We start from the raw sequence: 18,414 nt of genomic DNA on the forward strand, positions 1-18,414 counted from the left end.
GTTATGATGGGTAAGTCACTGCAGAATTTAGCCATGTAAATTCTGAAAGCAATTTGCAGCTCTGAAACAATTTTCAAATATTTCTTCAAATTCTATGCTGTCAAAACTCAATGAAACTGCAAAAAGCACATAACATCTATAAACACTGCTGCTGCCTACACAAAAAGCTGCAAAGAGTAAGGATTATCAGAGCAGGAAAACTCTGTTAATTACTAAGCATTGTTTCTTCAAGCATAATACCCCTACCTGGGAACTACACATTCCTACATGTACATCATATCAATATCACAGGGGTAAATATCTCCATGAAAAAAAAAAAAGAAACAAAAAAGATAAATTAAACAACAAACAAGGTGCTCACTGTTTAGAATCTATCTGCAGATGTTCAACTAACAACTTCACTTCCCCCCCCCTTCTTTTAGCACAAAGTGGAACTGTGAGCATTACAAAGATTGAATTTCTTTTCATAAAAAGTTAAAGGCTAATACTCAGTAGAAGCCAATAATAATTTTGTGTTAAAATATCTACATAATAAGAACACCACTGCAATGGTAAAATTCCACCTTGCACATTAAATACTAGTGTACTCAAGCTTCTCCTATGCCTGTGGCTTGGGCAATGCCCTGCTCAGGAAACTCAGGATAAATCTCTCCTCAGATTATTCTGGTGTGAGCTAGCCCAGCAAAAGGAACTTTTACTCTGATGTGGTTCAACCCAAACAGTACTCCAGACAGATATACAAGGAAAACAAAATATACCCCACAAACAACAATCACACCACCATTATGTATTCAAATTTAAAGTATTTAGGATTAATTTAAAGGATTAAGCAGTAACAGCACTGACACAATAACACATAGTATGGCCTCATCCTGCAAGCCTCTCATCTGAATAATCCTAACTGAGCATATGCAGTCCCTTGCAGCAATTGTTAGGTGCAGAAAACTATAAAATTTGGGAGGAAACAGATAAAAAAGCTGAAGCACAGAGCAACAGTGTGACTCACTTAAAATTCTACGGAAAACAAATAGAAATTCATAAATTAAACTGATTCTGACTTTTAATCTTGTCTGAGGGACTCAAGATCTATCCCGTGAGAATAAGTATAAAAAAGCAAAAGCAACTCCTCCCATGACATTTTATTGTATTTCCATAGTCATCTCAATATACCAGATCAATTGCATTTGAAAATGCAGCTATTAAACCATAAGTAGACTGTCTTTGGAGCCTTTGTTTGTCAATTGCATCAAACAACAATTCTTCTGCAGACAAGAAATCAGACTGTATTTTTACAATAATTGCAAGTCATTTCTAGGAAGAAAGAGGTAGCAACAATACCCAAGGAAATAAAATAACACACTTCTGTGCTTTCCCATCAAACCCGATAGTGGTAGGGGTTTAAATCAGTCAGAGGCAGCTACGCATGAGAGATTGCACTCTGCAGGCTCTAGCAGTCAGAAGTCAAGGATACACGTCCCTGATTTATCATACTTTCCATGGTAATTAGCTAGAGTGCCATTTTGCTTCCAGTAGCATCACTCAACTTTCTTTTTTTAATTTGGTCTTTTCTTTTCTGCAAATGAATTTACATATTTCTCAGTCTCTCATCCCCTACTATGTTTTATTTATGAATATAGGCCTTGCTGATGGTAACTTTAATGCGAAGAAAGTAGTAATTAGTGTACCTATCTGTTAAGTTAATCCCTTTCCCACAATGTCTGCAGAGAAGTTTAAGGTAAGTAACAGTTTACAGTCAATATTAGGTTTAATTATGCTTAATGAGGGAAACTGTCTCTGTTTACTAACTGCACCTAGGTGTGTAGCTTCTATATGAGTTTTTCCTCCCAACCTCATTCCACACTGTTAATAGTGCCACTGTGCAGGGTACTTGTGGTGCTTTAATCCATAAAACTTCTCCAGAAGAGCCAAGCAAGTGAGACACCTGTTCAGAAGGAGCAGAATGGCCTTAAAACAATGACAGCTTTGTGTAAGGAAAAAGTTCTACCATCTCACATTTAGTGGATGCAGTGCACTAGAGAAAAGAAGCTGAAATCCCCAAAAAGCCCACAGATGCTCCTCAAGGTCCTCCTCTTAGAAATTAAACAAAATAAAATAAAATAAAAATAAACAAACAAAAAATAAAATAAAATAAAATAAAATAAAATAAAATAAAATAAAATAAAATAAAATAAAATAAAATAAAATAAAATAAAATAAAATAAAATAAAATAAAATAAAATAAAATAAAATAAAATCTTTTCCCCTAGTTTTCAGGGATAATGCACTTGAATATTTCCTGTAAGAGTTACTGTGAACTTGTACCTAATTGAAAGCTGTGTTAAGAATTAATACCCTGAGGCTGTACAAACAAATGAAGACTTCTTGTTGTATTTCATGAGCTGATATCTTCCATAAAAGAGATTCTAGAGGCAACTGAAGATGACATCAATGTTGTCTTAGAACTCCATACCAGCAAGAGGTCAAAAGCAAAGCCCCAGACTGAAACCTAGTTCTACTTCAACTGCTCTGTTTTCAGCATCTCTGCAATGTCGTTACTTCAGTCAGTCTTCCTAATGGGAAGATCTAAATTTGGGTTTACTTCAGTACTTTTTTGCCATACCATTTTCCTTTGTGATTTCATGTATTATCCCCTTAAGAAATTCATGCAATTGGAATTTTTAATACATATTTATAACTACCTATGAAAAATGTACCTTCCAAAATCTTTGATTCCCTAGGATGCGTAGATTTAGGGGTTTTTGTGTGTGTGCACAAGGGACCAAGTTTGCAGGCGAAATGCTGAAAAACAAAGCTGTTTGATTTCCAATGAGAAACGGAAGTGGAACACAGAGAGAAATTGTTCTGTAAATGGAGAGGTTACTTCATTTGATTTTTTCAAAGCATTAAGAAGTGAGTTCTGCATTTCATTCATATCAGAGAAATGTGACATTTCCTCAGACATAGCTTAGGGGTTTTATTTTTTTTCTTTTTTTTTTTTTTTTTTTGCCCTAGTGAGCACTCTGCATGAGTCCACACATTCCCTCCTTATTCTTGCCATTGGCAAGACTTCAAAAAAAAAATCTCTGGTTAGAAAATTGATCAAAAAAGCAGAAGAAACTTCTGCTAAATCATTGCTTTTTGTTTTTAAAAAACCATGCAATTTATGATTACTTGATAGACAAAATAGAAGTGAAGTAAGATTTTATTTAAAGGCTAAACTTTGTAATTCTGCAAGATATATCCAGATCAACTGTACATAGCTTTGACTGTACAGAAAATTTAAGCTCAAGGCTTATATGTACATTTCCTACAATATGCCAAATGAACTCTTACACCCATATTACCAGATGTTAAGGAGAAGTGTGATTTTTTTATCTGATGTTTTTCCCTATCAATACAATGTTCTAAAAAATGTGATGTGAAAATGCAAATACCAGTTTAACTACTCTGTAAAACTGTTAATAGCTAGATAAGAAGAAAGAAAAGATACCTGTTTTCAAAGTGAAAAAATACCTTTTTTCAATATATACTTCCTTTGCTATTTAAGAAATCAATATTCAGATAAACATGGATTTCATTATGAGATGGAAATTATTTACAGGTGCATATATTCTTCACAAAATTGATGAGGTTTTGCGCCTGAGTAGAGAGAAGAAGAGGTCATGTCACTTCTTGAACACAAGGTCCAGCATCTTAAAACACTGCAGAATGACTCTGAAGATCTGAAAAACTTAAAGAACTCATCATTTAAAGGCTAGATTATGGAAACTCTAACTGGAGAATGAAAACAGCACTTAATACAACAGCACCAGGAGAGGGCATATTCAAGTTATTTCTCACCTGCTGCTGCCTTTCAGTGGTGGCATAAACAAAGCTTGGGTAACTGAACATCAATCAGTCCCAGAGATAACAGGATCACCTGCAGGCCATGCATGTTCAGTGTACATACACGAGCAACTGTCTCCTCAAAAATCCACAGGCAGCTCTCAAAACTATAGGAAGTAGATCTGCCTGAGAGATAGATGGATGAGGGCATTTTACAAAATGTGCACCTCTCCTCCCTAGACAACTGCTTGGGAAAAAAGTTCCACACTTTTCTGAAGAGCCTGAGAGGATGGTAGGCTTGCTTATTTGGATCAGTCTGGATAATAACTAGGTTTTTCACATTGCAATGTTGCCTCCACATGTCTCTCTGCTCAGAGTCACCAATTATAATGAAGAATAGTGGGAGGATGAAGACTCTTAAAACTTTAATTGCAAAATAACCAAAGAAAAGCTGTTTCTCAAACATAAAGAGTTTGCTCATGTAAAAAATATTTTTCCCCAAGATCTAGAGAGTTTAGTTACCCCTAAATGAATGAATTTAGTATAATGTCTTGGCAAAGAGAAAGATGCTTTTTCTTGATGACGTCTGAAGTCATGATAAGAGTCTCCAATTTTGGTGGAGGAGTTAACATGAGAGTGTTTCAGTCTTGTGGCCTCTGAAATTTCAAGAAAGCTTAAAGTTTATATGGAAAGAGCTCATCTCATGTTTATAGCACAGCCAGGCAGGTGGGATTGGAACATTGTGTTTCAACCACACACCAATCAAACTGTTAAGACATAACTTACAAGAGAATGCTTAGACAGAGATACTGACATCTTGGGGCAGTCCCATCTCATAAAAAACCCCGAACATTTAAATGTGCCTATAAACACAATTGTAAAGATATTTTAATTCAGAGGAAGGATAAAGTTTCAGATCAAAGTTCTGCAGCTAATGACCACAATTCAGATTTATAAAAACTTATGTAATTAAAATGCTCTATAAGTGACTAAGGAGCAACATTTCTTGCTTCTTTTTTTCTTTTTTCAATATTGATTTCTCACCAGAAAAAAAAACAAGTTTTCAGCTGCTTTTCTCTCAGAAGAGCCTCTGCCTACTTTCATGAATTCTCTCTGCCATCCTAAAGATATGCCTTTGGAAGGCATGGAGACTTGTATAATCCCCCACGTCCTATTAATACCAGTAAGAATTACATGAGTTTGATTCCAGAGACCCAAAGTGAATGACTAAAATGGCCTCAAAGCTGTTTTTCAGAGTCAAAATGGTGCATCTCATCTTCTTGGCACTAAAATGCGCTGCTGCCACAGAAGTGGTCCAGCTCCCACGGCTGCTGACTTCTTTCTGTCTCTCATTTTGTTGTCTGCCATTTCACTTGTGGTGCAGGAGAAATAGGGGTTGGTCTTTTAATAACCCACACTTCTGAGAACACTGAGTTATGCAGGAAGTTATGCAGGAATGCTACTCTGCTCATCAAACTACTGTATAACTAAAGGCTGGCTTTGACTGGAAAGCTTACTAAATGAACAACAAAAGCACCTGGAAGGTGTTCAGCAGCAGCATCACAGTGTCCCCATGCAAATGTCTGATTCAGATCTAACAGAAAACAGATGTCCATCTTCTCAAAGAGGGGACAGGGAGAGAAAGAGGGAGATACTAACAGAGAAAGGGAGAGAGAAAAAAATAGAGAAAGAGAAAAGAAGAGAAATAAAGAGAAGGAAAGAGGGAGGGAGGGAGGGAAATTATTTCACCATACTACTTAGTGAAAGATGTATCTCCTGAACTTTGCAGGACACAATAACAGTGTGTTGGAAGTTAAAATCTTGAATCACCAGATGGAGGATGGAGGACGGAGCCCTCTCTTTTATAATTAATTCCTTATCAAGCCACAGTCTACTTTTACAGAAAAACAGGGAAGCCAAGTCTTCCCTGTTTTAAAGACAATGGATTAGAAATCGGCCAGGAGAAGAAGCAAAAAAAGTCACTGTCTTGAGCTATCCACTGAAGAAAAATTAACTTTCCCAAAACAAACACCAGAGATATTGAAGATCAGTACTTTAATCTGTCTGGACACCTGTATGTGACATCTGGACAGCAAAATTGCTATTTATCCTTTCTGAGAACATAAACTGAGTCTCTGGCACAGAACAAAGAATTCAAAGTCAAATTATGTTCCATGTGGCAGAAGTGGCAAGTGTCACCTGTGCCACAGCATTCAGATACTACCAGATGATCTGCAGTTCAGATGAAGAAGAAAATGAGAATGACTGAAAGTTTGTTCTTGCCTTCGACCCTGGCACACATCTAACCAAAAACCATGGTAGCTAAATATCTTGTTCCAAATCTCAAAAATCTTTCCTGGCATATACTTCTTGCCACCACTTTTTCACTCTCAGTGAAGAGGGACGTTATCTTTTTCATAGAGGAGGTATCAGGTCAACATGAATCACAGGCCACACGATTCAAATGTGCTCTCAGAAAGACAATTTTAGCATCCTGAAACTCCATGCTCAAAGAACTGAATGAGGAAACCAGTGTGTTGTACTAAGAGGCCAATCCTTTCACATTCATTATCAAAAACAGTAAAGGAGGAAGAGTAAAATATTACCTGTGACTTATACCTCAGACCAGGCACACTGGCCTGGCCCTGTTAGTTTTACTAGAATATCTGCTGGTTAACACAACAGACACGCATGCAGGTAAACATAAACACACATGCACGCACAATACTGAACTTTGGGTTCAGGCTCTGGTAACCCATGTCCCCCGGGCACAAATCAGCTATGAAGGAACAGGAAAAAGTCAGTGTAATGGTTAACTAGCCCAGTGGGCTATTATTCATCACAAGCAGAGAAACAGTGCAGGCTACAATGCTGGTCCCCTCTCCCTCTGGAATGCTACTGGATGTCTGGGATTAAATTCAGCAGTGAAAAACCCAGAAAAGGTAGTGTTAACATAAGAAAGAAGCTGAATTTCATCTCCTGGAACTTCTGCATGGAAGCAGAGATTTCCTGTGAAGCTTGGAACTTCTGCATGGAAGTTCCTGGAACTTCTGCATGGAAGCAGAGATTTCCTGTGAAGCTTGATGTTGAAAGAACATGACAGATTCCAGTATCAACATTTATCAAACATGAATGCATAGGTTTTGGAAGGATTAACAAGGGTATTGGTATCAGATCTAGGCAACTATTCCCTATACAGCAACAAGTGATCAATTCTTGTGGCAACTGGCCAAGTGTCAATGTTGGAAGCTGCAACCATGGCAGCAGGACTGCAACAGAGGGTTAAAGTGCATCCATTCAGGTGAAAGACTAAACCAGTAGAATTCTTAAAGCCCATCAGGAAAATTCCCTCAAATACTTCCTAATCTTTCCAAGTCTCTTACAGCAGTGCATTAAAAGTGAACATACCACAATACCCACTGGATCTTTTCCAGTGCTACCTCAGTAAGCATTTTGCAGAGAGGCAATACACTACTGCCTGGACTTCAGCTTAAAAAGACAAATTTCATCTGATTTTTTCTCCTAGTTTTCAATGATATAACTTTACCAGCCATGGCAGAAATGACAATAAAAAAATCAGGTTTATTTTGTTTCTGTTTCAACAAAATTATTGGCTTCTTATTTAAGAAGACCTTGAAATACATGGTTTAGAAAAAATACACACAAAAAAAGCAGATTCTTGCTTCCCTTAAACTCACTTTCCCTCTGAAATGGTTTGCTCTGTGTGTGGATAATTCATTTACTTCAATTATTTTGAAGTGCTTCCGTTTGAGTGGGTAGAAATCAAGTATCCACAACACCAAAGAAGGTCTTAGAATTAACTGCTGTAAACAAAATGTTCTGCTGCAGTGGCCCAAATCTGCACAAGCAGTAAGACTTGAGTATTTTGGTTTTTTCACAAAGAGCACCCAGATCCATGAGAATGTATTATAGGACTTACATTTTATGGACAGGTCATATCTTTCTAATCAGGAACTTCAGTTGTTACCCGTTGTGGATGTTTTCAGTCCAGATAGCTTTCTGGTTAATCAGGTACACACATTAAAAACAACAACAAGAAGAAAACAAGCCAAGAAAGTCCTAGGAAAACTTCAGATGGAAGTGTTTGGACATAGTTATGTGCACACATCCACAGAGAGAAGAGGAGGAATCTAGGGAAAATGCACAGGGTTATCACTTTACAGTCAGTGCACACTGACTTGAACAAGGATTCAAAAAATAAACACACCTAACATTTAAATCCCAGACTGCATATTCAGTAACACCCTTTTTCTCATGAGTGTATGTACACTTAAAACCAAAACCCCAGCAGCTGAACATCTACAGCTTTGAGGAATTTCAGTTCTCGATCTCATGGCAAAGCTACCAACCAAATGTTCCACTGTATCCACAGGCTTCTACTACCACATTCTGATTTAAGGATACAAATGTAAGAAAACTAAAACAAAAGACAGAGCAAGCAGTTGAAATGAAGAGTCTGTGCTACCCATCCCTTCAGAGATACAAAGGTGTGATGTAGGAGAAACAGAAGATATCACCTCTGTTATATCTTATTCCAGAGGTCTCCCCATTCTCAAACTGCATTCCTGTGCTTTGCACAAACTTCCACATACCTTTGTAGTTCATCTGCACTGTTGCCCATAGTTACACCCAGTATTTACAGGTAAGCCTGCAGCCTTGTTCCTCCATAGAGGTAAACAAGAGAGGAAGGAAAATGGTATGAAAGAAAGTAGGAAACAATTCTGCACTTACTTGTCTGTAGTTGGTAGCTGTATCTTAGGAATAGTTGCTTTAAAATACAAGTTGTTATTGAGGTTTAGTTTAAAAATCTCTGCCAGTTTTGACATTCAGGTGAAGGTATTGCTGCTGGCTCCAGAATAATTTGCATATCTTATCACTAAATAAAATGTCTGAGGCGTGCACCAATCTGATGAAATTATAAACAAGAGTCCACACAAGTACACATGCCTTCCTGTTTGATTTCTGTCCTGTTCATTCCTGTATAATAAATCATATGATCATCGCATTCTAGCTGGAGGTTTAACTGTTCATGCAAAAAGGAAAATGTTAACAGCCTATTCTTACCCATACTTTACAGCTGAGAACCTGACAAAAATGTAATTTTGGGGAGCAAGCAGAAAGCTTATTTTGCTACCATCCATCTCCTCTTTTATTGCTACAAAATTAGTGGAAAATCCCACGTATTTAGGGATTTTTAAAAATAATTTCCCACCCTGAAAGTAAATAAATAAATTAAACTACACCTTTTTTACTGCAAAAACAAATATACATGCCTAAATTTATGTCCTGCAATTAATCTCATGTATTTCAACAGGATTACTCATAATGCTGTAAGTGAAATACACGTGTAGATCCTTGCAGAGTCATGGCCTGAATTGCCAACAGTTATATGGCACAATTAAATGCCTAGGTCTAAATGTCTCCATAGAAAGATCAGAAAAAAAAAAAATAAAACCCTTTAGGCATAGTAAGTAACAAAATCTACTCCAGGGAGTGACTATGGGAGAAATAGCATTGAGGGTGTCGCCTTCCCCTGGGAAATTCGCCTGTCACCAAATCTTTTCAGAAATTCATCTTCTTCCTCCATCTATTACCACCTTCACTTACCACTCTCTTCTGTAACACCAAATATGACTCTCCCTTCCCTCACTTCCTCTGCTGCTATGTGAAGAAGGAGACAGGAGATGCATCTCACTCATTCTTTTGCACTGTGAAGCAGGATGAGAGCACAGTCTGGCCCTTACATTAACTAGCAGGGTAATAAAGAGCCCATGTGCTAATTAAGAGGCCTGGGGTACACAGCTTTGCTCCTTAGCCAGTTGTTGAACTGTTCACATGACAGCGTCTCACTGAAAATTGTCCAGTAAACCCTTTGGACAACCCTTACCCTATCACTGGAGTCCATTATAAGAAGCTGCTGGATCAAAATGTATATAAATTACATACTCAAACTGCCATAAACGTACATAAATTACATACTCAAACTGCCCAGCCCTGCCTCCTGAGGAGTATCCTACTACTGGCTTTCTTCTGCAAATACTCATGAATGGCATGTGAGAAGTTGCTCATGATCAGGTTTTTCACTAAAATCCACAGCTTACGCAAAAACTTCTGCTTATAAATTAACTCAGTTGGAAATATTAACTAAAATGCCAGGAAAACAAAGTCAATCCTTAAAAGTTCAAATGACTATTTGTCACAAACATTTCACCTCTACTAATGAACTGCAAAAATGAATGATAGAAATGCAAAACTGCATTATGTTTAGCAGTTAACATTTTAATAAGAAGGAGATTAGCAATTTTTAATACCTTCAGTGCTTTGTTATATACAGCAGCACAATAACTGAATATTTTAATTGCTAATTATTTAGACCTCATTCAGTTCTCACTCAGGCAAAACTCCCATTGAGGGACTCTTGCCTGAGAAAAGAGCTACAGGATTTGTTTTACTGTAATTTGAAAAAACTTTATATATCATAAAAACTATCAAGTAATAGTGAGACAAAAATCATTAAATCCTTAGCAATATTAAATCCTACTGAAATTCCCATTGACTCTCAACGCCAATGTTTTCATATTAAGTAAAACAGATAATTGCAGTTTACCAGTCGTAACTTACCTGTATAATTTATGCCCAGATATGCTGGTGGCTCTTAAAGAGGCCTAATAACGTTTTGATTCCTCTTACCATATCCCTGCTTTTCTCCTGTGGGAAATCTCAGTTTAGATGCGATAGGAAACAGCATTTCCAAACAATTATGATGTCAACACCTTCAGAAACACAAACATTAGCATTTGGTTTTACCTTTTGACTTAGGCCTCCAAAAGGGTTAAGAGCAGCTCTCAACACTTCTTTCTTATGCAGCTGCAAAGAAAAGAAATGAGTATGTTTAGGGATTTGCACACAGAAAACCTTGAGTTTCCATAACAGTCAAATAGCTGGTGTTCAGTGGGGGAAGTGGGAGGAATGCTGTATACATATAAACACACACCTATCTGAAGGAAGGCAAAACAAAGCCCTGCACATTTGCGTGCAGTGCACAGGTGACAAAAAAATAAACTAAATGTACCAGTATTCAAATGTCATGCTATGCACATGCTTCAGGGTGAGAAGTTATATAGCTGGACACAAAATAAGTAGGGAGCGATTTCTAAGACTCCATGCTCCAAAAAAGTAATTTTTTTCCACTAAGTGTAGTTTTATTCATCTTAGGGATAAAAACAAATGCCTGTCACAACCAAAATTTTGCCTGTTCAGTTTGTCATTCAAATGCATTTTGGAAAAAGTTAGATACAAGCTCTCTAATAGGTTGAGTCTGAAGAGTTTCAGGTTTTTTTTGTTTTTTTTTTTTAATGAAAAACATGCATAACATTTTCATATTTTCAGCTAGAAATGGCTTTAAGGACTAGAATGTTCAGAAAACCTCTCCATAGGCTGCACTGAAGAAAGAAAGAACCAAAAGCAGACCTAATACCACGTACTGTTAACTACCAAAATGCTCAGAAGTGGCTGTCACACAGCTGAGGGAAAAAAGTAAGCATTTTGAAGAGTGAAATAAGGGGTTGGGAACTCTCCTTCACCAATTCAGAGAATGGTTTAGGGACCAGACTGGCACAGTTTCCAGTCCCTGTTTTAAGACCTTCACTTAGATTACAGTGCCCATATCCATTCCAGTCAGGCTTCCTCCTTCCTTGCAGGAACAGTGAGATCCCTTTGTTCCTCTTAAGTGCTGACTTTCCACATAAGAACCTGTGTCCAAAGCTAATGCCAGCCTAGAGTATGGCAGGACTAACTAAAATGACTGGTATTCTTTAATAATACATATTTTTAAAATTTTCTAAAAATATATTTTTAGATAAATTATTAAAGTAATTTAAAATTAATAAATGGTTTATATATTATAAAAATAATATATCTATTTTGCTAGTGGGGGTTTTCATATCTAGACACGAAGATATTTTAACTACTGGGATTATAGGTAAGAAGAGATTACTTATCAGAATGAACTCATCTTTGGAGTACCTTTACTTACTGGAAAGAAAGCACACAAAGTGTTGGCTTTCTCAAATAGAGAAGATGTAACAGTAGGCTTTCAGGCTCATTGTTTCCAAACCTGACTTCCCACCAGTTCCTGGCTACTACAGGGATGCTTCTGTTTCTTTCTCTGAGACATGCTCACAATTCCTTTTCAGATCTTGTCATTTTCCTTTTGTTTTCTGGGCGCTTTCTACCTGTGGTCATTACAATCAAAGATGCCTCCAGCAGCATTTGCAGAAATTTCCCTATGACAATCCCCCAGTTTGTGTGGCTCAGTCCTGAGTGTACTTGGCACGGGCTGCTGGATGGCAGCTTCCACTGTTTTCAGGGAAGAAGGTTTATTTTGCTTGATCTAAGGCTGTGCATCCAATGCTTCAGCCCTCCTGTGGTCTGCAGTTGCCTGAATAGAGAGAGACTCGCTGGACAGTGGCTGTTAGCACTTTCCAGCTTTACACAAGGATGGTCTGGAACAGTCTGTCAGATCTGCACAGACAATGACTAAAGCAAAGCAGAAGGCCTAGATACTGAGCAATGAGGATGGGGTTTTGACCTTTAAATGCTGCTGGATGGATTGCACAAGGATGTGTTTGATTCAAGCCATACTAGGTACAAAATCGTACTGTTTGCCAAATGTCTACCTCAGCTACCGGCTGCACCACTCTGTGCTTGCTGCAGGGAGAGATGGCTCTGCTGAGTGAGCCCAGTAAGAGAGGCTGGGACTGGGGAGCCTGAAAAGCATGGATGGAAAGAGCATGGGAAAATCTGACTATGAGGTGTGAGGGAAAATTTTTTGTTTTAAAACACATTGATCAGTCAGACCTCCAGCAGTGTTTAGACTCCTCAAGTTCTGCAAATGATTAAATCCAAGTCAAAAGTCTCAGTTTCTTTTCTCTGGCCCTCTGGCATTTGAACATTTGTACAACTACTCATGATGACAAGCTACCCTCTTGTCAGCTGTAATTTTTGCCAGGAACTGCTGTACAAGAGTCTGTATAACTGTTACAGTTACTTTATTTTCACAATCACTAATTTCTAAACATTTGAATGCCTGAGTTTAATTAGAGGCAACATTTCTGCCACAGTTTTTATAACTATTTTTATACATGATTTAAATTAATCAAGCCTTATACTTAAGATGGTAATTTGTTGGACCAAAACAGCTGTTTCTAGGCCATACACTTGGTTTTTAATTCCAACCTCCATGTTTAAACCTTGTGGTTTAACTTAGATCAACAGTCTCTTGGTGATTCAAATTATATAATATCAAGTAATACCCTCAAAATCTGATGCATCTGTATGACATCAATGGAGTGAAAAACTCTGGTGCAATTCAGGAAACCACTTTGTTTTTTTCACTTTTACATGAAAGTTAACTCCCTGTACAAAGCAGAGGTGAGTACTTCACAGCATAGGCTCCCTAGAGGCTTACTGGGCTCAAAGCTGTAAGTCTGTCGGTCCTCAGAGGGGCCCGACTTGGGCCATGGTGATTTCCTAGCAAAATGTGCTTTACAGGAAAAAGTAAATGAGGTACATTTATTAACTCTGCTTTTTACATATCTAACCAGAATGAGATCTACTACAAAAGTAAGAAATATAGAAATGGATAACTTAAACAGTCCTAAATTAAAAAATTCCTCTTCCACTGTGCTAGTTGCTTGTACAGCAACAAGAGTATCCTGTACTGCTGAAAATGCAAACAAGAGGAACTATACACACTTTTTCATTTACTTATTTTGATGCCCTATAGGCTGCATGGCCTTCTGATATTTGCTACCAATGAAAAAACCACTGTTCAGTGACCTATCATCAGATTAAGTGAAACAAAAATAAACACATTCCACTCAAGAAAACGTAAAGAAGGTGTCAGTTTTATTTATATTTTCTCTCGAGGTTATGGTGGGAGGGGGAATATTGTAGAATGGTAAATCTTCTCTTTTTAAGATCCTACATTTAAGAACAAAATTCAAAGAGTAGATAAATTATATTAGCATCACTCCAGTTCAATTCCTTCCAAACATAGTCATCACACATACAAACTAAAGTTCAGCAGCAAGTGAATGAAAGAAATCACTGTTTATTAATGCTAAGAATACAGGAGCCAAAAAGAATCTCAGACATGATTCACTGTGAGAGTACTCGTAAATCTCTTGGTCTCTTTTGAGATTCAAGCTGGCATGAAACTTGGGCAAAGTATATTCTCAGCAAAATGGACAGTGCATGAAAAAAAACTTAAAAAAATACTGTGTGAGAATTTAATGTCTGTGGAAAAGTCTTATCTGGCACACTTAAAGCCTGAAATTCTCTCATTTTTAGGGCAGTATTTCCAGCAGAAGAATAGACTGTCTCACACAGGCTCATCACTACCCTTCAGCTTTGAAATAAGGGACCATGTTGAATGGTCAGGTTTTGGGGCTGCTTCAACCCTTCATTGGACTTACAACCAAGGACAACTCTTACTGACTGAAGTAATGATTTTTTTGTGACATGGACTTTGGTCCACTGAGAACTAGAGTTGAGATCTTTGTAACTTTTCACAAGAGTCAAGCTTGTCTGTCTGGGGAAAAAAAAAAGAATAAATCAAGTGACTAGCCTTAAATGGCATGATAAAGACATTGTCTGAAGAATTTCTGAAGACAACTGCCCGAAGCAGACCACTGACCTGGCCTGTAAGAATAAGATAATGAACTGGATATGATTTGGCTTTTTTGTGGGAAAGGAAGCTTCATACATGTACAGAAAAAAATTAAAGAAACAATTGTGTTACAGTTACATCCTTCACACATGAAAAAGTCATTCAGGAAACAATTTAAGTTCCCTGTGCACTACTCAAATCTATTTGAAAAATACTGCCTGCCCATATTTATCTCTTTCAAAGACTTGGATTAACTGTCTAGGCTCAGGTCAAAATGATCTTTGAAGGCAGCAATCACATGATGGAGAAAAGGGAGCATCTGTAATGCTGTCTGAGAGGTTCATGTGCCTTTATTTCATGTACCATAAGTTTACTTAAACAGAAATCATCACCTGGAACATGAGAAGCAAATGGCATTTTTAATATCAGAGCAATGAGCCTGTGTATTTCTTCAGAAGGAAATACCAGGCAGACAGAGAATTAAAACATGCCATGGTAACAGCTGAAGACTTCAACTGTCAACAAAATCAGGCTATTAATTTTCACATAAACAGTCTTTAAAAATCTTTGGTTTTTAACACACAGTCCAAAGATCACTCTTACATTTCAGCAGCTTTTGTCTTTTAATGCCGATCACTTCAGCTGACTTTTCACACCACCCTGTGCTTTGTCTCCCCTTTGGAAAAGGTGAGTGAAAATATCAAATAATATCTTATTCTGCCAAGACCAAAGGAACAGTTCAAACATTCAGAAGTATTAGGCAGTGGCCTTACTTAAGGTAGGAAGGGAATGTGATTAGCAGTGGGCAGGGGAGGAGGGGAGAACCAAATCTCTTCTCTTTCTCTCTTTCAATCTATGCTCAGGGCTAGACTATGTAAAACAACAAGCAAAAATTACTGGACAGAAAACACAGAATCATTTTGCTTCTCATCACACTCTCTTCTCAAGTGACAGATACTGAAATTCAAGAGGACCCTGGGAAGCTATTGGCTTGTTCACTGCCACTGAAAGCTGCCCAGACAGATTTGCTTGGACCAAACTATCACCTGCCACAGGATGCTGTCTCTCAATGGATGGCTCCAAATGTGGCTGGGAGATCAACTCATGCTGCTGTGGCCTCTCTGTACCTCCTCAAAAGACAAGGATGTCAGACTTCACAATCTGTCAATTTACAGCATCTCCCCAGACTGTATCTCACCCAAATAACAGGAAAACAGCCACATGATGTGTCTGTTACCAATATTTTCCTTCAAATTTCTGAGCTATTTCTGAAATGGAACACGGCTGGAACTTTGACTGACATGAACCAAATGTCACCTCCTAACAAAGAGAGACCTCTCTGTCTTTGGAAACACAAAGTAGGAATCAAAGGTGCTGCTTTTGTCAGAAAAAATCATTATCACCTTTAAAATTTAATTCCCTTAAAGCACTAGAAATTAGTTGGGAGGAATGCAGAAGGGAAGTGAGAGATGACAATTCTCCATTCTCTCCAGAGATTATGTGTCCCTACAGATTTTGTTTCCTGTGCAGTACTTAACTCCTTGATGCCTTTTCTCTCATGATCTCTTCCTTGGCAGAAACTTCTTCAAATTTAAAAATCAGAACATGAGCCAAGTAAATAAAAATAAATAAAGTTCAATGCCTATAAAAAGTACACAGACTAACCTGCTTAATTATTAACAAGTAAACATAACAAATTCTGAATTATTTACTTAATCTTTTTCAGCTACAAACCTCAGACTTTTAGAGCATGAAATACATGCTTTATTTTAGGACACAAACCAGGTATTTTATAAGGCTGTGGACATTTTTTTTTGAGGTGAGGCTGCTTTGAAGAATACACATTTCTTATTAACCCCCAAATACCTTCCTCTCACCAAACCATGCTGGAATTTTAAATATAGAAATAAGAGTTTTAGTATAAAGATCCTGTATTCACGTGTTTGCTAGTGAATAGGATGGCTGTTTCTGAACTGCAGGCTGAGCAAAAATAAGGTTCCTGTGAGGCATATGCACCTTCCTCAGCTTCTGTACATCTGCTAGGAAGATGCTAGATTCAGAAGGAAAATCTGGTCAAAGTTCCAGACAGAAATTCTACAACAAAGGATAAAAGAGCCCCAGTACAATCACATTTTCTTTACTTAATAAAGCTACCCTGCTGAAGCAAACCTCATCTGTGCCACAAACAAAAAAAGGTCATCACCACTGGTCCCTGAGGTTCTGACAAGATGCTGTTCTAGGCCAGACCTCCAGCTGGGCCCATCTTTACGTTCTCCTTTCTGACACATTGTTCTGCCCAACACAGTGCTGCTGTGACACAGCCTTCCCAGGCAATATGCTGAGAGGTAGGGAAGTTCAAGGTTCCTTTCTGGATAAAACAAGTGACATTTCTTTACCTGCTGAAGTTAGCACAGATCCTTTGAAGTCCCCAGCATTCAGCAGTGTAAAACAACGCCCATCTCCTCCTCAGTAACCTCAGGCCATCACACAGTCACAACTTTTTGTCTGAATGGTAATATCATCATGACCACCATGGCAGAAACATGGTTGTGAATCTCAGACAACTTTTCTCAGCTAGCATTTCATAGAAATGATTCTGTAATATTGCTTTTGAGACCCTGGATTAATGAAGATGTATCACAAAATCACAGAATACACTGAACTGTAAGGGACACACAGGGATTATCAAAGTCCAACTCCTGGCCCTGCACAGGACACCCCAAGAGTCACACCATGTGCCTGAGAGCATTGTCCAAATCCTTCTTGAACCCTGCCAGGCTTGGTGCTGTGTTCAGTTTCCTGGGAATTCACATACTATTATTCCCTCAGCCTTGATGCAAGCGTGTACAATGTGATAACCAATAACATATTTATTAATCTACTCTTCATCGCTATAATGGTGAAACATAGTTTGTTTTTTTTTTTTTTTTTCCCTGTTTTTAGATCTTAACAATTTTGTCAATATTTATACACTATACTTTTTTTTTTTCCTACCAAAGCCTTCCAAAGGTGCAATTCAGGAGATCAGGAGATGAGACAGTTAATCACAGAGCTGGCTTAGTCTCTAATTTAGGTGGCCTACTTATGTTAGCAACATTTTATTAGCACATTATGCTGTATATTTAATATTTAGTACACTGTATGAGAATGGTTTACTGTGTAGTGCTCACATAAATGACTTACAAATTCTGTTTGACACATAGGGAAGAGTGTATAAGTAATACATGTATTTCTGAGTATACCTAATGTTAGAGAAAATAAGGATAAGCAGAAGTCATGTAGAGAAAACATTAAAATGTATCTTTGATGGACTTAAAGGCTAGCTTACAAATACTTCAGTAGACAAAAGAGGCAGCATTAGTGATATACACACAATGCCTATCCCTTCTTTAACTTTTGATTCCAAATCTTCCTCTGGAAGCCTCAGCTGAAGGAAAAGGACTTTCATTCAAAATTGCTTAAGGCTCACAATGGAAACAATTGCAACAGAACAAACAGCAAATCCTCCCAAAACCTTTTGTATTTTACTAGACCCAAAAGACAAAGTAGGATCTTTTTTGAGTTTAGAAGTGCTTTCAGGACATTTTTCAAGAGGCAGATACGTTAGCTATGTCCTCATGAATTATGCAGCCTTTCCAGTGTGTACTTACACAATGCTAGCTGGAAGCCCCTGGGAAGGATGCCCAGTGCATATGAGCAGCAGGTGGTAGCAAAGGAGAATCACTCAGCCAAAGCAGATCCCAGCTTTGAAGAGCTGGGGAGCAGCTCTGAGCAGGGACCCCAGTTATCGTGCTATAGCTGTAGCTGTTTTGGTTATTTTTGGTGTTCAGAAATTACCACTGAAAAGGAGATTTTGACCTTAGTCCTTAGTGAGGATGAAAAGTATACTGGTTTTC

At 37.8% G+C, this 18,414-nt stretch overlaps 1 protein-coding gene across 19 annotated transcripts in view; it reads right to left on the reverse strand.

Annotated features, from left to right (window-relative positions):
- ZBTB20 (zinc finger and BTB domain containing 20) overlaps positions 1–18,414 on the reverse strand; it is a 475,279-nt gene that overhangs the window by 377,686 nt on the left and 79,179 nt on the right. For 16 of the 19 annotated variants that reach the window (XR_003945573.2, XR_007778053.1, XM_050977301.1 and 13 more), the window contains one exon: positions 10,654–10,713. The gene's annotated coding sequence lies outside the window, so the exon portion shown is untranslated. Of the gene's footprint in view, positions 1–10,467; positions 10,555–10,653; positions 10,714–18,414 lie in introns of all 19 variants that reach the window. The other 3 variants (XM_050977297.1, XM_050977257.1, XM_050977261.1) reach the window with 1 other exon arrangement.

Source organism: Serinus canaria, chromosome 1 (assembly GCF_022539315.1).
Source record: "Serinus canaria isolate serCan28SL12 chromosome 1, serCan2020, whole genome shotgun sequence".
NCBI classification, from domain to species: Eukaryota; Metazoa; Chordata; class Aves; order Passeriformes; family Fringillidae; genus Serinus; species Serinus canaria.